Raw genomic sequence first — 19,257 nt, forward strand, 5'->3', positions numbered from 1 at the left:
CAGACGAAGTCAGTCCACGACGTGGGGCTGCCGTCAGAAAAATATTATGTACACCTGTTTTGCCATGTGGGCCGTGCATAAATCCACATCGATCATCACATGGCCATAACATAATGGTGCCTACTTTTCAAATATTTTCTCTCCCGTTACCCCCTCTCCTTCTCCTCCAGCCCTCTTCTTCACTGGCGGGCGCCAACGTTCACCTGCCCTCTCACAAGTGAGCGTCGGCATGCTCGTGGGTGAGTCAATAATGGCTGGCTAGTGGTGCTACTTTTCAAATCTTTCTCTCCCCTGTTACCCCCTCTCCTTCTCCCTCCAGCCCTCTTCTTCACTGGCGAACGTTCACCTGCCCCCTCTCACAAGTGAGCGTCGGCATGCTCATGGGTGAGTCAATAATGGCTGGCTAGTGACGCTGCAATCCACGGCCACAAGTGCCAAGCCTCAAAAGGGAAGAAAACAGTGAGAGAAGAGATAGAATAATGAAAGAGAGAAAAGATCTGAAAATTGGGCTCATTGTGGCCACAGAGCGACCGATGAGTGCAGGAGAAGAAGAAGAAGATGTGATGCGCTTGACTTTACTGAGTGGGTTTATAATAGACTCGCTAGACCCACTTAAACAAATTTGGCTTAAAATATGAATTTGTCACTAATATAAGGGCCGGGATCAGCTCTAGTACTACTTAGGTTCACTCTTTCCAATTCAACGAGAGACTCACTTGACACGTGTCGTATTCTCCATGGCACGAAGCACAATGACATGCACAACTGAAATACCTAATATTTGTCGAGTATTGCATGTAGGCATTGCAAATTAGCCAATGACTTGTAGATATAGGCCCAACATGTAAATGCTACCCTTCACACCAGTTACATATGACCAAAAATTACACTTGATAGAACATTAATCATTCAATGTGCCAAATCATACCAAACACTATCCTAGTGCGGCAGATGAATGGATCGGATTATGTATTGTATGATATATAGAGGGCAGTTGGCCCAACTTTAGGAAAAATTATTTACTTAGATGATTTGGTAGATCAGATCCAATTTATGAGGTAACAAGTCCTCACAAAATCTACCAGTTTTAGAGAAGGATTATAGTTCTTTCTTTTGGGATTGCTGTTACAAATATGCATATCAATCGCATTTATTTTTACTTAAATTCATACATAAGCCATTATCATAGAAAATCTTCTATTGAGGAAAATAGCGCATACAGAAAAACATCACAATACACTATTCAGACAAAACCTCATCCAGCAACTTGTCCAAATTCATGGAAGATGACCTTTTTCACTAGATGCTGCTCTGCCATCTTCTTCCACTCCATGGCCTTGTGTCTCATTTTCTTCCCCACCTCTCCTTCCATCAACTCCTCACAAGCCTCTCCACTTCATCTCTTCACATTACCATCCATCTCCAAACCAACCCCCAATCATCACATATATACTTGCAATTCGTTGATTGGTCTCCAAACCACGGCCAACATAGCATAGGAACTCCCGCTGACAAGCTCTCGATGGTTGAGTTCCAACCACAATGCGTCAAGAAACCTCCACCAAGGGTGGCACAACACTCTCTCTTGGGGACACCACCCAGATAAAAAGCCTCTCTCTCTTGTTTCCTCAACAAACTCTTTAGGAAGAGTCGTCGTGTCTCCATTCACTAAGTCAGGTCTCAAGACCCACAAGAAACACCGATTACTCTTAGCCAATCCCATAGCGAATTCAACCAATTGTTGGTGCGTCATGAATGCTATACTCCCAAAGTTCACATAGATTACGGACTTTGGCCCTTCGAGTCCAACCACCAGAGGCACTCATTGTGCTCTTCCAACAAATTGCACTCAATGTGCTTCGAGGAAAATGATTTTCTCGAGCAATTCGATCGATCATTAAGTGAAGTGGTCCGACCGCATAAACCCTTGGGATTATTGAGGAGAGGGCCTGGAGCACATCCGGCTCAAGTTCCTCAAAGGTGTGGACAATGGTCATCGTGGCGTCATCGGTCTTGCGGCTACTGTCAGCGATGAAGTTGAATAAAGTGTCATCGGAGCCGGAGCTTCGAAGAAGTGAGGCATGTCGCATAGCCTCATGTTTTTCATTCCAGGGATCCAATCGATAGGGGTGTTCCCGTACCCGTTTGTCAATTGGGATTCATCTGCATGCATGCATAACCATGCAAAATCATCAAATGGCAACAAATCTAATTACAGTGAGTTTTTCTCATTTTTTAAGACATTCTAAGTCACAAATCACATACAATGCAATTCTTCGAAATTTAGGAAAATTACCAAAAAGAGTCATAAACATATTGTATGGATGCTAATTTAATCCAAAGCATTTTAATTTAGTCAATTTAATCCGAAACCTTGGATGATTCATCAATGTAGTTCTCCAACCAACTTTGCCAAAAAATCACTAACGTAGACACAAATCGTCCTACATGAAACAACATGTATTGACGTGGACAATTTTTACAATTTTTTAAAAAATTTCTGAAGTTTGCTTTGATTTTTTTCTTTCATTTTTTATTTTATTTTCTTTCTTTCATCTCTTCATTATAGGCCGACGACCCTCACAGGCACTACGAGGGCCATGAAGCCCTTGCCAACCACAACGAGGGGTTGCAGTCCCCGCCAAATCTAGGGCAGGTGAGGGCAACGTGGCCCTTGCCCATGGCCAGCAACCTCTGCCAATGGAAGGAAATAAGAAAAAAAAGGAAAAAATTTAGAAATTTTAAAATTGCTTAGGTTGCCCATGTTAGTACCGGTTGTACCACGTAGGACAGTTGGCATTCACATCAACAGTTTTCGAAATTAGCTTAAAGTACTATATTAGCAAAATGTTAAAAGATTTACCTTATTGACCAAATTAAAATTATTATGATTGAATTAACATCCATATAATATGTTTAGGTTTTTTTCTTTTTTTAAATTAATATCCCCGGAAATATAATCCATCGATTTGCGCTCTTCACGTGTGACCAAAGGCATTCATATAATGATAGATGATCTGACCGAAAATTTAATTTCCGGGAGAATGGAATAATATGTAATTCCTCTTCCAAGTGAAGTCTAATACTAGAATGATGAATGCATAAAGTAATTGAACTCTTACCGAAAATGCAATACCGATAACGATAAAACCTACAAAAGGAGAATTTAAGACCCACGTAGGACGAACTATGACTTGACTGTTCTGATCGAAGGCAAAGATTACTTATACATCTGTGGAGCAAAGCATCCCTATTGTAGTAGGAGCCAGGTGTCCTTTGAGCATCGTTCGACTAATCTTTATCGAGTGTGGCGGTTTCCCGTCCCTCACGTGTCGTGTAATCACACGCGCATGTGTTCGTAAGAATGGCCTTAAAAGAATGGACAACGTGATGATTCGAACCTTGGCCTTAAGCAAAGGAGGAGAAACGTGCACCCCTTGGGCTAATATATAAGTTGTTTAAATTAATAGAAACTCAAACGTGTCTTACCTGTGAGTGGCGCAAGACCCATTTCTCCCAGGGCTCGCAAATGTTTCACCGCCATGAGGGCACAACCGGATATGGTGAACAAGTGTATGAGCGGAATCCCATACTTCGAAGCCGCGGGACTCGTCGCGAACGTCATGAAACCGTCCGAGACGACGCAAGTCACCGGAGGGACACTCGGGTTTGAGCCCAGGCTCGATATGAGATCGCTGAAGGGGCCAACCATATAGTTCCTCATCGAGTCGAAGAGCATCGGCAAGTCCTGTATCGCGTCCTCATCCGAGGGAGGAAGACCATCCGGGATCGTCAGGAACTGAAAGTCGCTCAGCGTTCCATTCGTGAACTCGGGGCCTTGGGCCCTGGCCAGCCGCCGGTGGTTGAACTCGGTGTTGACGAAGGAGATGTGGAAGCCCTTTGTGATGGAGGAGCTTTGCTAGCTTGAGCATGGCACCGATGTGGCTTTGTGCAGGGAAGGGAATGCAAACTGCGTGTGGCTTTGTGGCCGATTCGAATCCGGCGGAACCCATTTGTTTCTTCTCACTAGAGAATGATGACTCCAATGACATTTCAAGATGAGTTGAACTCGGCTTGGTTTAACGATCATTGAGTTGAGCCTTCTTCTTATATAACTTTGTCAAATTTTTGTCCTTACTTCGTGCGTAAATTTCCAAAAATGGGGTAGAAATATTCCATGTTGGCGTTGAGAATTAGCCTATGTGGACCACATGTATTGAGTAATAAGCCAATTTAGTCCCACCTAGTTATCTTCAAAAGCCCCGCTGAATGGAAAAACATTGAAAGAAAAGCCAAATCTTACTGATTGACCAAAAACTGTCGACCGCACATCATTTTCCCCTAGGCGGCATAGGGATATCAATAAAATGGCGTAAGCCCTCTTATCTTTCTACCTCTACTCAAATTATTGATTAATACCTAGTATTAAGGCACCCTACGAATAGAATTCACATAAGGAGAATTTAGTATATTACCATAGCATATAATATATAATTTAATTGCTCCATATCTCATTGATTCAAACTTTTAACATGATTGTAACAATATTGAATGAATAGTTCAATGGAAAAGTCTATAACTTAATTAGTATCAATACGATGAATTTAAGACTTTTTTTTAATATTTTTCCCACAAAACCGTCACGTCTCTCTTTCTTGGATGCACTCGATAAGGACACCCGAGGTCTTGAAAATAAAAGTGGCACAAATCGACACTTCCAGTTACGAAAAGTGCCGACACTTAAGTACCAAAATCGAGTAAATGGATCATTTAAGTACCAATCCAATCAAAATGCTGAAGTGGCGATTTTCGGGCAAAGTGCAAAACGACGTCGTTTTGGTGTCAACGTATAAAAAATTAATATAAAATTTTATTTAATTAAATTTATTTAAAACATTTAAAAAAATTTTAAAAAAAAGAAGAGGCGGCTGAGGGCTTTAATATTTTAAATAAATTTAGTTTTAAATTTAATTTAATTAATTTTTATATTAATTTTTACACGTCGAATCAAAACGATATCGTTTTTTACATTATCTAGCCACGTCGGACGTAAACGACGTTGTTTTGCACTTACTGGGCATTGCGCACGTCAACATTTTGCCTGGATTGGCATGATCCATTTTGCTACGATTTTGGCACTTAAGTGTCACTTTCAAATTTTTGACACTCAAGGTCCCTTTGTGCCAACTTTTGACACTTGAAGCGATCTTTTGCCACTCGATAAGCGTCCACCTACATGCAAACTTTAGGAAAACAAGTTAGAGGAATCAAAATTGATTCTTACGCCCTGTTTGGTAACCATCCTAACATGGCCAAATTCTGATTTTTTTTTTTGTTTCCAAGATCGCTTTGGGAAACGTAATCGCGTTTAGTAAAATTTTTGTTCCTGAATAGATTAGAGTAGAATCAAGAATAAAAATAAATAAAAAATTGTGATTCATGTTCCGTAATCAGAAAAAGAATCAAAACCAACTATTTTCTTCTCTTTTCTTCTTCTTCAATCGCGCATTCGCTCACCACCGTCCGCCGCCGCCGCCGCAAGAACCGGTCCAAGGAGCTCACCGGGAGGCTCGCCAAGCCAAGGTGAGGTCCGGGAGCTCACTAGAGGCAAGCCCACCACTAGCAAGGCTTGGCCTCCAAATTTGGCGAGCCGAGCCTCGCGGGCTAGGCAAGCCTCACGACGCCCACCCACCGGTGGCCAGTGGGCCTCACCTGGCCCATCGGCGAGGTCAGGCCTAACCATCGGCGAGGCTCAGCCACCAAACCTAGCGAGGCCAAGCCTTGGCGTGGTTGGGCGAGCCTCGCCTAGCCGCCGCCAGGGCCGGCGACGCTCCGGTGAGGTCGTCGGCTCAAGAAGAAGAAGAATAGGAAAAAAGGATTTTTAAAAATTAAAAGAAATTAATTTTGAACAGAATCAATTAGCATAGTACCAAACGTAATTTTATTCTAGAATCATAAATTTTGGACAGTTACCAAACCACTTAAAATGCTTAGAATCTATTCCTGAATGAATAAAAAATCATTTTTGATCGAATAAAAAAAATAATCATTTCGATCGAATTTACTCCTGAGGAACAGATTCATTACCAAACGCGCCCTTAATGCGGCGTAAGAGCACGCGTTCATTTGTCAAGCGACCCACCTCCGCTGCCATTGTCATGAGTAGTTTTAGTTTGAAACATTGACCGATCGTCGAAATCGATAATGGCGGATATGGCTCGTCTAAAACAAGATCACGTCGGCTGTGTATTCAATATTAGTCCTGTGATAGTATCCGATGACATTTTTTCTCGTTTGACTCCACAAATTTCTTCTCGCGCTCGACTGTTTATGGATGTATTCGCATCATCGCTTTCGTGAGTTAGCAAGTTAAGGAATTCTTGCATAATGCAGCCTTGTCTCTCTCATTCAAAGAGAAACGAATGATGTTGACTATTGACTAGACTATTGACAGGTAAAACCTAACGGGGCCGCCAAAGTTGATTTACAAGATTTACTTCATTATAGCTTGAAGCGACTAGAAACCTAAAATGGATATATATAATGCTTGCCCGAACAGGTGATTGAAGAGAACTATCAAAGAGAAATTTTTATCGTTTTTATAGACTTTGAAAGTGACTGCATGTTGGAAGATTTGTTGGTGCTATATCTTCGTCGATTCCTAATTGCACGGAACTTCATCTGGCAACGCATGATGCTGACTATTGACTTGGTTATTGACAAGTAAACCCTAACTGGCCCGCTAAAGTTGATTTAGAAGATTGACTTCACTATAGCTAGAAGCGACAAAGAAACCTAAAATGGGTATATACGGCGTTTGCCCAAACAGAAGATTAAAGAGAGATTCGCATCGTTTTTCTAGTCTTTCGAATTGACTGCATGTTGGAATATTTGTTGGTGCTATATTTGCGTTGAGTGCTAGTTGCACGGAACTTCATCTGACTAGTCTTCAACTTAGTAGGCTACCAATAATGTTTATCGCTCAAAATCCACGATTGGAAGCATGATTTAAGGAACACCATGGGCGGACGGCAGAAAGTATAGTCAATGTTAAATAACATTTTATTTAAGATACCGATGCCGTATTCGAGTCTAAAACTGTATTCGTTACGTTATTCGAAATGATGTAGTCAATGTGGATTTTCATGAGAGAAATAATAAGCATAACATTACAATAGAAGATGTATTCATATTTTTTAAATTGACCCTTGGAGTTTATGTGCAAAAGTGGATTCAAAGTCTATCACGTAAATCTATCCTCCGACTAAAAGAAAAGATAAGACTGTTATATTTGTTAATTATAATATACGTACACGCAACATTTCGACACATTTCTTCACTGACAAAGAAGTAAGAGACGGGATCGTGTGGCTGTTTGCAACAATGGTAATAACGTGTCGTCTACCTGTTCTTCGGCATGCGGAGGGGGCGGCGAAGCCGATGGAGAGTCTGAACGAGGTGGGGCCACCGCCATTTCTTAAAGAAGACGTTCGAGATGGCGGAGGACTGAGACGGACTCCGTGGCGTCGTGGAGCGATGATCAGGATAGCCTCGTGGTCGAGGACCAGCACGAGTTCTCGAAGTACCTCTCCGCCCAAAAGAGTTGTTGGCGATTTTTGTTTTCGGTTAAGGGGGTGAGGATTGAGCTAGGAGTGCGAGTGTAACAATGCCATCTAGCGTGAGACCATAGGAAAATTTGATGCGAAGTGAGAGAGTCACAAGAAAATTATTTAAAAATCTTAACTTACTTTTGTATTTTTACCAATTCGATCATAAACATTTTAATTGTGTCGATTGAGTCTTAAATCTTTTCGCATTTTATAATTGAGTATATCCGGTCAATTTTAGTTAGAAATCGCGACATGCATTGGCCATTTTATGTGGTACGCATCAAATGTTAACTTTGACAATTTTTGAAATATTTTTGTAAAAATCAAAATTTTCATTTTTATTAATTTTTTTTCATTTCTTTTATTTGTTCTTTTTTTCACAACTCTAGCCAAGCGAAGTCGCTAGCCACAAGTGAGGGCCAGATAGGTGAGAGCCTCCTAGCTATCGCCCAAATCAAGGAAAGGGTTGAATCCTCATCGGCCAAAATTGTAAAAACAAAGGAAAGTAAAAAGGGAGAAAAATAATAATCAAAAATCCAAAAATATTAAATATTATTAAAAATTGTCATTGGTAATGTCGATCATGTCACATAGGACTCAATTGGGATAATTAAAATATTTAAGACTGAATTGGTAAAGGTATAATAGGTTTAGGGCAATTTTCCTAGAGAGTCATAGTCCCTATTGAAAAAATATTAGGTATTGTGATAGTCCCATGGGAAAGATTGCAGCAGAAGATGGTTTTGTGAGGAAAGGTTATAAATAAAAATAATTTGCAATTTCTCCTCTGTGCGGAGCTATAGGAAAAGGCAAACATGTCAGCTTTTGGCTTGTCAAACAAGTAAATCGGATCAAAATACTCCGATCAAAATTGACTCATTTGACCCATTAATATATAATACAAATTCAGTGATCTATACTCAACCTTACTCCACTCTGGATCCATTTCAAACAATTATTCTCTTTAAATATAGATGATGAATTTAATGTATTGGGCTTGATGAGACGATGAGTCGGTCCATTTACGACATATGTGTCCCTCAGTATCGAGCCTAAGTATGTCTCTGCTCATGGATTTAGTTCATTTGCCATCTCTGGGAATGAGGAAGCGGTATCTCCTCTTTAGACACCACAAGGTGACTCCAACCTTCAAAGCCCAACGACACTCCCGTCGCAAACCAGTAATAAATTGCAAATGCAGATATCAAGAGACAAAACTCAAAATCTTTCCCCAAACATGTTCGAGGACCTGAAATCCTCCACAAAGCCGGACCAAGAATAAATTGCAAACGAAATCAATGTCGCAAAAAACTCCCAAAAAAAAAAAAAAAAAAAAACTATTCGAAGGACAAGGATTCAGAAAAGCCACAGAAACTTGAACCCCAAACAGAAAAAATCCAAAAGGTAGAAACCGGTCAATGCTCAAACAGCCACGAAATTATAACTTTCTAGACATTGATCAAGAAAATCGACTCAACAACGCATCTGCAACCGTCGCAGAAGGGCCGCGAGGAGCTCTGGACATCCTCCTCGACAGAGTAGAGGGGGAAGACGACGTCAGTGCTGGGTGCATTCTCGGACGAAGTGGGGGATATTGTCGTGGAAGGGGCCTGAGGTGGGAGATGAAGAAGAAGAAGGTGTGCAATGCCTGACCTGTGTACTGAGTGAGTTTATAATAGACTCACTAAAACTCATCTGTTTTGAGCTTTTCACTTTAGAACCAATTAAAACCTGCAATTGTAACTTATAGTGACCCATGTATGACTCACTTAAATAAATCTAGCTTAAAAGATAAATCTGTGACTTATTTTAGCGACGGTGATCAGCTCTAATACTACCTAGATTCAATCTTTCCAATTCAACAAGAGACTCACCTGATATGTGTTGTACTCTCCCTGGCACAAAGCACAATGACATGACACTACTAAAGTACATAATATTTTATTAAAGATGCATTTAGTAATCATTCTACTCTTAAAAATAATTTCTAATAAAAAATTATTCTTTTTTATTCTACACCTATGAATAATTGCTAAGCATTTAAAATACGCTTGATAATTGCCCAAAATTTCTATTCTCAAAATAGAAATGCATTTGATACCGTCTTTAAATTTTCTAATTCAAACCATTTTCTTTTTAATGTTTTAGTACTTTCTCTTCTTCTTTTTCTTTTCTTTCCCTTTTCTTCAAGCTTTGGCCAGTCGCCGATCTCGGGATGATCGGCCGCCAGACGAGGCTAACAACCTCGCCAAAGCATTGTTGGCCCTTGGCGAGGCCGTGCGTCGTCGGCTAAGCCTTGCCCAGCCAAGCGAGGCTCACGTTGATGGCTGGTGAGCCTCCAGTGAGCTCGCCAAACCTTGTCCAACCGATCGGCAACGACTAACGACAATGGACAGTAGTGGCGATGGCAGCCGATGGCGACAACAATGGAAGAAGAAAGAAGGAAGAAGAACAAGAAGAAAAGAAGAAGAGAAAAAGAAATTTGGTTGGCTTGTTTCTGAATTATTCCCGAAAACAAGAAGAACTTTTTTTTTATCTCTTGATTTTGTTCCAAATCTATTCTTAAGAATAAATTTGTTCTCAAGACAAAATAATTTAACAAATGGATTTCTATTCCAAATCTATTCCCGAGAACAAAAAAATAGAATTGGTTACTATTTGACAAGTTGCCAAACGAGTCCTAAGTATTGCATGTTGATATAGCAAATTAGCCAATGATTGATAGATATAGACCCAACGTGTAAACACAACCCTTCATATGTCGGTACACGTGCAATGATGTCTCACTCCGCATGAACCACATGGTTCACGAGTTACATTTGTCCCAAAAATTACACCTCATGGAATATCAATCATCCGATGTGCCAAATCATGCCAAGCACCATGCTAGTACAACATATGAATGAGTTGGATTATATCTTGTATAATGTACAAAAGGCAATTGGCCAAGCTTTAGTAAAAATTGTACTTAGATGACCAGGTCAAACAAATCCCACTTTCAAGGTAACAAGTCCTTGTTGAAATCTATCAATTTAAGGGAAGGATTATATTTCTTTCTTTCCAGATTGGTGTTATAAATATAAATATCACTCAGATTTATTTTTACTTAAATTCATACATGAGCGATTATCATAGAAAGTCTTCTATTAAAGAAATCAAAGCGCATATAGAAAAACATCACATTACACACTATTTAGACAAAACCTCATCCAGCAACTTGTCCAAATTCAGGGAAGATGGCCCTTTTGCACCAATTGCTTCTTCCGCCATCCTCTTCCACTCCATGGCCTTGCTTCTCATTTTCTTCCCCACCTCTCCTTCCGTCAACTCCCTTACAAGCCTCTCCACTTCATCTCTCTTCACATTGCTGTCAATCTCCAACCCAGCCCCCCAATCATCGCATATATACTTGCAGTTCGTCAGTTGGTCTCTGAAGCATGGCCAATACAACATTACAACTTCGGCTGACAAGCTCGATGGTTGAGTTCCAACCACAATGTGTCAAGATTCCTCCGATTGAAGGGTGGTACAACACTCTCTCTTGAGGGCACCACCCAGATAAAAAGCCTATCTCCCTTGTTTCCTTGACAAACTCTTCGGGAAAAATGGCAATGTCTCCATTCGTTGAGTCAAGCCTCAAGACCCACAAGAAACATTGATTGCTATCAGCCAATCCCATCGCAAATTCAACCAACTGCGGGGGTGCCATGAAAGCTATACTTCCAAAGTTCACATAGATCATGGACTCCCGAGTCCAACCATTGGAGGCACCCATCGTGCTCTTCTAAGAGATTGCACTCAATGTGCTTTGAGACAATTCATCTCGAGCAATTCGATCAATCATTAGGTGGAGTGATCCGATTGTGCAAACCTTAGGGATCATTGAAGAGAGGGTGCAAAACACATCCGACTCAAGCACCTTAAAGGTGTGGACAATGGTCGCCGCGGCATCACCTGTCCTGTCAATAGCATCGGCTGTGAAGTTGGACGAGGTGTGGTCAGAGCCAATGATTCGGAAAAAGTTGGGCAAGTCACGCAGCCTCATGTTCTTCATTCCCGGAATCCAGTCGATAGGGTGTTCCCATACACATTCATCAATTGCGATTCGTTTGCATGCATGCATATCCATACAAAATCATAAAAACAAATTCAATTACGGTGCTTTTCCTCCTTACTGAATGCATACTAAGTCACAGATCATATGTCATGCAATCTTGGAGATATATTGCATAGATTTGTCGGCTAAATGTCAAATGGGTAAGCCGGGTCAAAAATAATCCAACCCAAATTGACTCGACCCATTTATATGTAATACAAATCAACGATCCATACTCAACCCAACTTGACTCAAGATCCATTTCAAGTAATGTTCATCTTTAAATCGTGATCTTTAAAGAATGAGCTACTCCATGAGTTCATTGAGTTAGTGAGGGAGCTCAAGGGTCTAGCTATGGACAGGGGTGTGAAGGTGGTGGTGAAAGTCCGTCCCGGGCTATCTATCTATATATATCATGAAATGGGTTTGGATTTTCGTTTTTGGCTTAATATAGATGATGAATTTTAATGTATTGGGCTTGATCAGACAATGAATTGGTCCATTTATGACGTATGTGTCCCTAAAGTGTCGAGCTTAAGTGTGTCTCTGCTCGTGAGTTTAGTTCATTCGCCACTTCTGGGAATGATGACGTATATGTCCCTAAAGTGTCGAGCTTAAGTATGTCTCTGCTCCTGAGTTTAGTTCATTCGCCATCTCTGGGAATGATGAAGTGGTATCTCCTCTCTAGACCCCACGAGGTGATTCCAACCTTCAAAGCCTAACAACACACCCATCACAAACCAGTAAATTGCAAATCCAGAAATCAAGAAACAAAACTCAAAATCTTTCCCCAAACACGTTCGAGGGCCTGAATCCTCCACTAAGCCGGACCAAGAATAAATTACAAAACGAAATCGATGTCGTAAAAACTCAAAAAACCCTATTCAAAGAACAAGAATTCAGAAAAGCCACAAAAACTTCAACCCAAAAACAAAAGGAATCCGAAAGGTAGAAACTGTGATCAATGCTCAAAGAGCCACCAAAATTATTACTTTCTAGAAATTTATCAAGAAAACCCACACAACGACGCATCTGCAACAGTCGCAAAAGGGCCGCGAGGAGCTCCGGACGTCCTCGTCTACGGAGTAGGGGAAAGGACCACGTCGCCTGCTGGGGTCACCACAGACGAAGTCAGTCCACGACGTGGGCTGCTGTCAAAGAAAATATCATGTACACCCTTTTTGCCAGTTTTGGCATTTGAGCCGTGCAAAAATCCACATTAATCGTCACGTGGCCATAATGGTGCCCACTTTTCAAATCTTCTCTCCCCCGTTACCCCCTCTCTCCTTCTCCCTCCAGCCCCCTCCTTCACTGGCATATTGCGCCAACGTTCACCTGCCCTCTCCCTAACTTGAGCCCGACCTCTACGCCTCCTCCACTGTCGCCCCTGATGGAGTCGCGTCACTCGTGAGCTAGTCGTCTATGGCTAGCCAGTGAGATTTTTCAAAAGAATCCCTTCTTCATCTATGGTTGATGGGAAAGATGGATACACAGGGGATCAATAGCATGCCCAAACGATGCTGACAATAACCATGGATGAGCGTCGCAATGCTCGTGATGAGTCAATAATGGCTGGCTGGTGACACTGCAATCCATGACCACAAGTGTCATCCACGGCCTCAAAAGGCAAAAAAAAACTAAAGAAAACAGTGAGATGAGATAGAGTAACGGAGAAGAGAGAGAAGATCTAAAAATCGTGCTCGTTATGGCCACATAGTAATCAATGAGTGGACATATACACGGCTCACGTGGCAAAACTATTGTACCTAATATTTTCTTCTACCGTCAGCGACGTCGTAATCTTGAGGTTAGGCGCATTCTTGGATGAAGCAACGGACATCATTGTAAGAGGGTCCTAAGGTGGGAGATGAAGAAGAAGAAGAAGAATGGATGAAGCAACGGACATCATTGCAAGAGGGGCCTCAGGTGGGAAATAACGCGATTGACCTGTTTACTGAGTGGGTTTATAATAGACTCATTAAAACTTTTCTGTTTTGGGCTTTTCACTTTAGAACCCACTAAGACCTGTATTTAAAATTTAATGTGACTTGTATATGACCCACTTAAACAAATTTGGCTTAAAATATGAATTTGTGACTAATTATCAGCCTTAGTACTACCTGGGTTCAATCTTTCCAATTCACAAAAGACTCACTTGACATGTGTCGTATTCTCCATGGCACAACTGAAGTACCTAATATCTTGTCGAGTATTGCACGTAGGCGTTGCAAATTAGCCAATGGCTTATAGATATAGGCCCAACATGTAAATGCAACCTTCATATGTCAGTACACGTGCAATGATGTCTCACTCTGCACAAATCACATGGTTCACCAATTACATTTGACAAAATATCACCCCTGATGGAACATCAGTCAATCAATGTGCCAAATCATACCAAACACTATTGTAGGGTGGTAGATGAAATATATAGAAGGCAGTTGGCAAACTTTAGGAAAAATTGTATACTTAGATGATCCAGTAGATCGGATCCACTTATGAGGTAAAAATTGTTGTCGAAATCTACCAATTTTAGAGAAGGATTATATTTTTTTCTTTTCATATTGTTGTTACAAATATGAATATCAATCACATTTATTTTTACTTAAATTTATACATAAGCCATTATCATAGAAAGTCTTCTATGAGGAAAAGATAGCGCATACAGAAAAACATCACATTAAACTATTGAGATAAAACCTCGTCCAACAACTTGTCCAAATTCATGAAAGATGACCCTTTTTCACTGGATGCTGCTTCTGCCCTCTCTTTCCACTCCATGGCCTTGCGTCTCATTTTCTTCCCTACCTGTCCTTCCATCAACTCCCTCACAAGCCTCTCCACTTCATCTCTCTTCACATTAGCATCCATCTCCAAACCAACCCCCAATCATCACATATATACTTGCAATTCGTTAGTTGGTCTGCAAAGCACGGCCAACATAGCATAGGAACCCCAGCCGACAAGCTCTCGATGGTCGAGTTCCAACCACAGTGCGTCAAGAACCCTCCAATTGAAGGGTGGCACAACACCCTCTCTTGCGGGCACCACCCAGATAAAAAGCCTCTCTCTCTTGTTTTCTCAACAAACTCTTTAGGAAGAGTTGTCGTGTCTCCATTCACTGAGTCAGGCCTGAAGACCCACAAGAAACATTGATTGCTATTAGCCAGCCCTATCGCGAATTCAACCAATTGTTGGTGCGACATGAACGCGATACTCCCAAAGTTCACATAAATCACAGATTTGGGCTCCTTCGAGTCCAACCAGCGAAGGCACTCATTGTGCTCTTCCAACAGATTGCACTCAATGTGCCTCGAGGCGAATACTTTTTCTCGAGCAATTTGATCAATCATTAGGTGGAGTGGTCCAATTGCATAAACCCTTGGGATCATTGAGGAGAGAGCTTGTAGCACATCCGGCTCAAGCGCCTCGAAGGTGTGGACAATGGTCATCGTGGCGTCATCGGTCTTATGGCCGGAATCGACGGTGAAGTTGATTAAAGTGTCATCGGAGCTGGAGACTCGGAAGAAGTGAGGCATGTCACGCAGCCTCATGTTTTTCATTCCAGGGATCCAATCGATAGGGTGTTCCCATGCCCACTCGTCAATTGGAATTCATCTGCATGCATGCATATCCGTGCAAAATCATCAAATGGCAAAAAATCTAATTACGGCGAGTTTTTCTCATTTTTTGAAGGCATTCTAAGTCAAAAATCACATACAATGCAAGTCTTCAAAATTTAGGGAAAATTATCAAAAAGAGTCATAAATGTATTATATGGATGTCAATTTAATCTGAAACGTTTTAATTTTGTAAATTTAATCCGAAACCTTTTAACGATTCGTCAATGTAGTTCTCTCGGCCAACTTTAGTAAAAAATCACTGATGTAGACACCAGCCATTCTACATGAAATGACCTATATCAATGTGGATAATTTTTAAAATTTTAAAAAAAATTCTAAATTTTGTTTTGATTTTTCTTTCCTTTTCATTTTATTTTCTTTCTTTCATCCGTTCATTGTAGGCCAACGACCCTCACAGACACTACGAGGGCTGTGAAGCCCTTGCCAACCATAGTGAGGGGTTGCAGTCCTCGCCAAATCTAGGGCAAGTGAGGGCAATGTGGTCCTTGCCTATGGCCAGCAACCCCAACCAGGCAAGCAACCCCAACCAATGGAAGGAAATAAGAAAAAAAAAAATTAAAGAAAAAGAAGGAAAAAAATTTAGAAATATTTCTAAATTGACATTATGGTAGGAGACGGGGTGTCCTCTGAGCATCGTTCGACTGATCTTTATCGAGTGTGGCAGTTTCCCGTCCCTCACGTGTTGTGTAATCACTGAAGACGCGCAAGTGTTCGTAAGAATGGCCTTAAAAGAGTAGAAAATGTGATGATTCGAACCTTGGCCTTAAGCAGAGAAGGAGAAACGTGCACCCCTTTGGGCTAATAAATAAGTTGTTTAAATTAATAGAAACTCAAACGTGTCTTACCTGTAAGCGGCGCAAGACCCTTTTCTCCCAGGGCTCGCAAGTGTTTCACCGCCATGAGGGCACAACCGGGTATAGTGAACAAGTGTATGAGCGGAATCCCATATTTCGAAGCCACGGGACTCGTCGCGAACGTCATGAAACCGTCCGAAACGATGCAAGTCACCGGAGGGAGACTCGGGTTCGAGCCCAGGCTCAAGACGAGATCGCCGAAGGGGCCGGCCATATTATTCCTCGTCGAGTTGATGAGCATCGGCAAGTCCTGTATCGCGTCCTCGTTCGAAGGAGGAAGACCATCCGGGATTGTCAGGAACTGAAAGTCGCTCAGCGTTCCATTCGTGAACTCGGGGCCTCGGGCCCTCACGAGCCGCCGGTGGTTGAACTCAGTGTTGACGAAGGAGATGTGGAAGCCCTTGTGATGGAGGAGCTTTGCTAGCTTGAGCATGGCGCCGATGTGGCTTTGTGCAGGGTAGGGAATGCAAACCGCGTGTGGCTTTGTGGCCGATTCGAATCCGGCGGAACCCATTTGGTTCTTCTCACTAGAGAATGATGACTCCAATGACATTTCAAGATGAGTTGAACTCGGCTTGGTTTGACAATCATTGAGTCGAGCTTTCTTCTTATATAACTTCGTCAATTTTTTTTCTTCACTTTGTGCGTAAATTTCCAAGTAATTTTGGCGTTGAGAATTAGCCTCCTTCCACATAGACCACATGACTTGAGTAACCAGCCAATTTAGTCCCACTTAGTTGTCTTCAAGAGCCCCGCCAAATGAAAAAACATTGAAAGAACCCCAAAATCTTTGCTAATTGACCAAAAACTGTTGACAGCACATCATTTTCTCCTAGGCGGCATACGGAGATATCAATAAAATGACATAAGCCCTTTTATCTTTTCTACCTCTACTCAAATGATTGATTAATACCTAGTACTAAGGTACCCGAGTGAGAGATATTATAGAAGTCCCATGTGGAGAATTAAATATATTAACAGAGCATACGATACGTAATTTAATTACTGCAACTTCTGTCATGATTGTAATAATATTGGATAAATAGTCTAATTAAAAAGTTTATGATTGAATTTGTATTAATACAATGAATTTTAAACTTTTCTTATTTATTTTTCCACGAAAGCGCTTTCTTGGATGCACTAAATAAGTGACCACCCGCATGCGGAATTGAGGAAAAAGTAAGAGAATTCAAAATTGGATTCTTAATGCGGTGTAAGAGCACGTGTAATTTATTTTTCAAGCGACCCACCTCCGCTGCCATTATCATGAGCAGTTTTAGTTTGAAACATCGACCGATTGTCGAAGTCAATAATGACGGAAATAGCTCGTCTAAAACAAGATCACGTCGGCTGTGTATCTGATGACATATTTTTCTCGTTTGAATCCAGAAATTTCTTCTCGCGCTCGACTGTTTATGGATGTGTTCACATCATCGCCTTCGTAAAATCCGTGGGTAGCAGGTTAAGAAATCCTTGCATATCTTGCATTCGAAAAGAAACGCATGATGTTGACTATTGCCTTGACTATTGACGGGTAAACCCTAATTGGCCCGCTAAAGTTTAATCACAAGATTGGCTTCATTATAGCTTGAAGCGACAAATGATAGATTAGAAACTTAAAATGGGTATATACAATGCTTGCCCGAAAAGATGATTAGAGAGAGCCATCAGAGAGAAATTTTCATCATTTTTCTAGACTTTCAAACTGACCGCATGATGGAAGATCTGTTGGCACTATATTTTCGTCGATTCCTAATTACATGGAACTTCATCTAACTAGTCTTCTATTTAGTGGATTATCAGTATGGATCAAAGGTGTACATAATCCGGGTGGGTGGTTCCTATCTTAAAACCAGAAACAGTCCAGTAAGGATGGATTACAAAAAACTAAAACCGGGAACCGCCTATTAGATGTGTTCGCATCATCGCTCTCGTGAAATTCGTGGGTAGCAAGTTAAGAAATCCCTAGCATAAAGCAGCGTTGTCTCTGTCATTCAAAGAGAAACGCATGATGTTGACTATTGGCTTGAGCATGGCACCGATGTGGCTCTGTGCAGGGCTGGGAATGCAAACTGCATGTGGCTTCGCGGCTGATTCGGATCCAGCGGAATCCATTTGTTTCTTGTCACTAGAGGATGATGACTCCAATGACATTTCAAGATGAGTTGAACTCGGCTTGGTTTAACAATTACAGAGTTGAGCTTCCCTTGTTATACAACATCGTCAATTTTTTTGTCCTTTGTGCGTAAATTTCTAAGTATGGCAAACTCGAGAGAAGTTGTCATATTTAGTTTCATTTCATCTCCTTGTTTCTTTTGTCCCCTAATTAAATAAAGATCACATACATAGACATCAGGTCATGTTTGTTTAGGTGACGCATATTTTGTCGAATTCTGAACAATTATTCTCATTTCCAGTTAATGTAAACATATTCATATTATATCGTCAAGCTGATTAAGCATTTTCATTCATAGATTATGTGCATTTCTTCTCAAGTGACTTGTAAGTGAAACGTGTTATGTCACATGATCCACCTTACATACTAGATTTTCCTTCTTTCATTGATACCCAATTGGCTATTTTGTGAGGGTAGAAATATGCCATACTAGCGTTGAGAATTAGCCAATTGCTATTCAATATAAGTTGGCCACGTAATATTCAATAGCGATGACTCATTTGACATGGACCACACAATTAAAGCTTCATTTGTTTCAAGAAAATAAATAATTTAGCAAAATATTTTTGAAAATTGATCACTAATAAATAAACAAATGAAAAATATTTTAATTTTAAAAAAATATTTTAATTTAAAAAAATATTTTAATTTTAATTTTTAATTTTTTAATTTTTAATTTTTTAATTTTTTAATTTTTCCTCCAGCCGGTCGCCAAGGTCCGTGACCGAAACCAAAAACCTCCGGCGAGGCGAGGCCGACCTCGCCGACCCGGCAAGGTAAGGTCAAGCCTCACCGCCATGGGCGAGGCTCTTCGCCATGGGCGAGGCTCGCCCTCGCCGACCCTCGCCCGACCTCGCCGGATTCAGTCGATATAATG

General features: G+C 41.0%; 1 pseudogene; it reads right to left on the reverse strand.

Moving 5' to 3' along the window:
- Positions 1-14,344: 14,344 nt before the first annotated feature.
- Positions 14,345-16,772, reverse strand: LOC120294559 (annotated as a pseudogene).
- Between the last annotated feature and the right edge of the window lie 2,485 nt (positions 16,773-19,257).

Source organism: Eucalyptus grandis, chromosome 6 (genome assembly GCF_016545825.1).
Source record: "Eucalyptus grandis isolate ANBG69807.140 chromosome 6, ASM1654582v1, whole genome shotgun sequence".
NCBI lineage: Eukaryota > Viridiplantae > Streptophyta > Magnoliopsida > Myrtales > Myrtaceae > Eucalyptus > Eucalyptus grandis.